The following is a 6,000-nucleotide window of genomic DNA, read 5'->3' on the forward strand; positions in this document are numbered from 1 at the left end:
CTTCCATGTAATTCCCATCTCATTCATCTGCAAACGCAAGAAGAAATGTAGCCTCATGGCTTGAACTGATGAAAAACTATACCACCTTCTCTGCTTGTGACTTTGGTATCTAGAGAAACCTAATTCCATTCCGTTGAAATGTCCCCAGGCACGCGTGTACAACTCAAGTGGTGAAATCCACACTAACTTTCCTTCTGCAGAGTGCAAAAATGTCTGTAGTTTTTACTTTAGAAAAGTGAAAAACAGAATTTTATTAATTATGGGTTTTAGAATAATTTTTTATGTGGAATTGGGAGCGTCCGTGAACTTTTCTGGATGTGGGTTTCACAGTAGAAAAAATCTGAAGAATGGATCTGTCTGTAGTTTTCACATAGCCAAATTCCTCCCATCAGTCACGCCCAAACCTGGTCATGTATAAAAGTCGCAAAGGCATCAATGTGCGCTTGCGTTAACACTGGCAAAGTCCAGCCCAAATATCTTCAATGGCTTGTCAGCTCGTTGGAACTGACAACCTATTCCGTTTATTCTTTCAGATTTCCCACGGACACATGAGTCTCCGAGAGAATTATTTTTCCCTGGATTTTTACTTTTCTCTCTTCGGAATCACGGACAGACAGGTCGCCGTGAGTTTCTAAAGTCCCAGAATTTTTTTTCTCAACCAAGCCATTCGACGGACATATATCCCTCCGTGAAATTTCTAACTCCCTGACTTTCTGTTTACTCGACTTCATATAATTCTCATTCTCAACCTTCTCATGAGAGAAACTCGTCCCTGACTTTTACTTGACCATTTGTATACAACCAACACCCACTTCATCACTGCAATGCAGCAAGTCATCTTCTAGACTCGAACCTGTTATAACCCTCCGGCCATCCACCAGTCACTGCCAAGGTCGATCAATAACAGCATCTCCATCTTTCATCACACTGCCAAACCACGATATCAGCTCTTTCTTCTCCATTACTGCCAATATTGGAAGTTGCTCAAAACCCACGACTAACAGCACCTGCGCAACTTCTTTTCCATTACCGTAAACAACATCAATAGTAAACAACCAACGTCTCTGTTTCCATATCTCTCCATCGAACATACAACAACCAATCATCATCGTCGGCATCAACCATGCCTTGACTCTCAACATAAAACAGTCCCATCTCAGATCCTTCTTCCCTGAGTTTGTGTCTCTGTAACCATGGCATCACCGATAGAACATCACTGCCAAGCTCATATCTTCATCTCACTGCCATCAAACACCACCGTACTATACCCCTGGAACCTGAAACTCGTTATCACTGCCATTACTGGCATAACCCATTAGTCAGCAATCCGTCAATGCACTGACTCTATCTACTCGAGCCTGTTAACAACACCAGTGGTAACCACAGACTCGAGCTAAACCTATACTCCACAGAAAACTCGAGTTTTCATCCTTCCTGCCATAATCATCTCGAGCTCAATACTGCTATCATCACGGCAGCAACCTCCACAAACTCCATAAATCACTGGCAGACTCGAGGTATGTGTTATTTCTCGAGTTCGCAACTCTGATATCAATGGACAACTCCATTTATTTCCACCATGAACTATCATCTACAACATAACATTTGAGCTTCACTTCTCTGTCTCATCATTGAGAAACAACAACCATTCTCTTCTCTCGGTATTTTTTTTGGACTGTGGCAGCCCTGAGTAAAATCTCGGGTGCCTTTAACAGTTTCGTGCTTTCAGGAATTCAACAAATTTTTATCTTGCTTCAATCGCCCGTCATTTCTTCATACGACGTTGGAATGACTCCATTCTTTCGCTATTGGCTTCGTCTTTTCGTCCTCTTCAAGATTATGTGAAGAAATCTCGGATTTGGGCAAGTTCCGCTTCCTTTTGGTCAAGATAGCCTCAAACACCTAAGAAACTCAAAACAAACAAAATTAAAGCATAATGATACAAAAACTACCAAGAAAGCAAAGCATTTGAGTACCTAACTAATATTGCACCTATCAGGATGCTCAACCGAACTTGAGAGTAGTATATGCCTTCTGGTACAATTAGGGTAACAGATACATTCAGGTCCAACTGCGCAGTCGATTTTTGTCTGTTTTATTGATGAAAGAGTTCTCTGGGAATATGCTAGGTAATTCTTCACGTAGAGGAGTCGTTTTTTTACATGAGTAAATTGTATATGATCGTCATATCTTGTCCTTCGCTCATCGCGTCTGAGCCTGACTTATGGGATAGCCTGCCGAGCATATCTTTTTGAGAGAGGAGGCTTTTACTGACAGAACTGCAAGCGTTTTGGAGCTACAGTATCAGATCCTTCCCTCGTTTACTTCAGTGATAGTAGTTGGTTGTGTCTGTATGTCGAGTAATAAAATTTTATCTTGGCCTCACTTTGGATTTCTTTTCAATTGGTAGGTTCAGGTGCGAAGATATTCTCCTTCTCCGTCTTGGGTGAATTGAGGTCCCATCGGAAAAAATGATACCAGATAATCGTTGGTGTAGCCGAGATGGAGGCTCATTGAAACTTGGTCGTACAATTGTTAGGAGAGATTGAATCTCTCCGATATTTTGTAGACGGATCAAAATCATTTTGCAGAGAGATTTGAATCTCTCCGAGATTTTGCAAACGGATTTGAATCTCTCTGAATGTTTTCTTAAAGGATCCGAATTTATCTACGGTCAGTTGTGACTCATCTTGAGAGAGACAAAAGCTTTGCATGCCCAATTAATGCCTCCGCGAGACTTTGGCTCACTTGTCTTTGACCAGCGTATCTTGCAGAGATGTGCTAGGAATCAATTGTGTGTCCATATGATGGTCCAACAAGACCAGTGTATCCTGAAAGGGTGTTCTAGGAGTCTGTCGAAAGGTCCCGGAGGCAGAATAACCAGCGTATCTCGCGGGGATGTCCTAGGATTTATTTGGAAACCTCGGTAAGTCGAGTCACAGACTAGAGCAAACATGACTAGTGTATCTCGCGACGATGTACTAGGAATTGGTCCTTGATCTCAAATTGGGTGAGTCGTGCTTACAGGAGAACGAAAATCTCCGCTTTGGGTCATAAGTCCGTCGGGGATGTATTTACGCATCTACAGAGCCTACATGACCAGCAACATTTTGTCGAGGATGTATACTAGGAATCATGGCATCACAATCAGCTCCGTCTCGTGAAGACATGCTGGAATTGTGGCTGTTCTGGTTCATAAATCTGTCGGGGACGTTTTACGCTCTACGGAACCTATGTGACCAGCAGTATCTCGTCGAGGATGTGTGCTAGAAATCACGGTATCACGACCAGCAGTGTCTCGTGGGGACTATACTAGAAATCGTGGCCAAGGATGCCTTGAGGGCCAAGGGCTTAATCTCTTTAGTGAGAGTTGAATTCTGCCTATAGGGTTGAAATTACAGTTTTGCCCCTTATCCAAATTTCACCATCTACAAAGATTCACTCAAACTAGATCGAAGTGTGATAATCTATTGTTAACAGACTTTGTTCCATGTGTGATTGATCACAAGAGATTCAAGTGGTGTTGTGCATGTGTTTATTAAAGATTAAAGAATATTTAAAGACAAAGAAGATTTCTTATTTGGTTTCTATATCTTTGGGTGTGCAGAAATCTTGATCGACTGGGATCCAACTAGAATCGGATTTATTCGATTGATTAGTTGCGTAAGATCGGCATCACCTTATAGTTTTTTGTTAGAATCTATGTTGATTGATTGCAAATCTAAACTCTGCTACTTTGGTAGTTGTTGGATAGATTGATCTAACCATGCAAAGGAGTTTATTAGCTTAAACGGAAGAGCCTTTGCATATGACTTGAGATATCTTCATCTGAAAGAATCAAGAGAGTTGTTACCAAACAGATTGTTGTTCTTTTACTATTTGGAATACGATCCAAAGGAATTGTTCCTGTGCGTGCACTTATTGAATGTCGGAAGCGCATGGATACTGAAAAAACTAAGTGAACTAGGTTTAGTTGCTTGGTCTCAACTATACAAAGTTTTTTGGTTTAGATTTTGTATAGCGGCTTAATTATGAGAGTATTCAATTCTGGACTAGGTCTCGTGGTTTTTCTGCATTTGTGGTTTCCTCGTTAACAAAATCTTGCTGTGTCATTTACTTTTCCTTTCCGCAATTATAATTATTGTTATTATAATTTAAAGTAAATTACATAAACGTTAACTCCGTATTACTTGATAGTGATTCTATAGAGTTTGGTAAAGTCCGAACCTATTATCAAGTAATCACACTTTGTTTGTTGTATTGTCCCGATCTCGTATCCATAGACGATCACACAAAGTGTGAATACCGATTTGTCGTATTGTCTCGACTTTGTCCATAGACAATCACTTTCGGTAAGAGGACTTATAGGTGGATAAATTAAAGATTGTGGTATATTTGGGTACCCTCGTGTTTTCAATTGGTATCAGAGCAGGAAAACATGAAAAGATCTAACAATCTGGGTTTGGTGTGATCCAACCTATAATAAATGAACTCGAGTTCACATGACGATTTCAGTTAACATACCCCCAAGATTTGACAGAACAAACTATCTATGGTGGAAATCTTCTATGAGATATTTTCTTCAATCAAGAGACTTTAATACGTAGTTATTAGTCGTCGATGGTTATAATCGCCCGAAAGTAGAAAATTCGAAAACTGAGTTTAAACGCTTAGTTGATTATTCAAACGAAGAAAAGGATTTTGCAAAGCAGAATTCAGATGGTTTGAATGCTATTATACATACTGTAAGCCGTGATCTACAACATCATGTATCAACATGCCAAACTTCAAAGGAAGCTTGGGATAATCTTCAGATCGTATTTGAAGGTAACACATCATAGAAAGAAGCTAGACTTCAAACTCTCACTTCTGATTAGGAAAACCTTCAAATAGATGACAACGACACTTTTGAAGAGTTTCATATTGAACTCTCTGAGATAGTTAATGCTTCTTTCTCTCTTGGAAAGGTTATTTCTGAAAAAGGTATAGTGTGCAAAATTCTCAGATCGTTGCCATCTAGATACGAGTCTAAGAAGCATGCAATCATTGAAGCAAATGATCTTTCAACACTCTCACGAAGAACACTCGTTGGAAAGTTAAATATCTTTGATCATGAATCCCAATCTATTCAAGCTAAAGGAATTGCTTTTAAAGATGCAAAATTTCCAAAAGCCCCAATGGAGAAACGAAGATTGATGGATGATTATGATGAACTGATTGCAGAAAATTCCAATGATGAAATTGAACAATCATTATCATTGATCACTAGACAGTTTCGAGATCTCTTAAAGAAAAGAAATAATAGATCCATAAAAGATGCTCATCGATCTTATCGACCCCATGAACGAGTTCTTGTCTAGAACAAGAAAGATCAAGAAGAAGATGATGAATATCAGCCTCAGTGCTTTAAGTGTAAAGGTTTTGGTCATATGGCCAAAGACTGTCCTAATCTTAGGAAATACACTGGGTGCAAGGCATTGGCTGTAACTCTAGACGAGACCTCTGATTCATATGATTCTGAAAAAGAGGAAACAACTAATATTGCATTAGTTGTCAATTTAATTCCCTCTTCCTCCATTAGTAATTTAACCATTTTAAAAATGGATATGTCTTCCGATGTTAATAAATCATCTAATGGTAAAGGGAAAAATAAGACAAAATGCAAAACTGTCTCAAAACACAGAATTGCTAAAAGTTGCATATGCAACTCCAACCAATCTCAAGATGCTTCGTTAGTTCGAGGTAACAAGAAAAGATTTTTTCATACGATACTAGATCAAGGACACACTGGTTGTTCCAAATCCCATGATGAGAGAAAATCTCATACTAATACCACCTGATCGGTATTAAAATTTACATCCTTACCTTGTGTGCCGAATTTATGTGTGAGGAAGTAAATATCAAGTCACTTTTTGTGTAGATTATGGGAATAAAATCTAGTAATTGAAAATATATTCAATATATTCGTATTTATAGGAATATTATATTTTCGGAAGTATG

This window comes from Papaver somniferum, chromosome 6 (genome assembly GCF_003573695.1).
Source record: "Papaver somniferum cultivar HN1 chromosome 6, ASM357369v1, whole genome shotgun sequence".
Taxonomy (NCBI): Eukaryota; Viridiplantae; Streptophyta; class Magnoliopsida; order Ranunculales; family Papaveraceae; genus Papaver; species Papaver somniferum.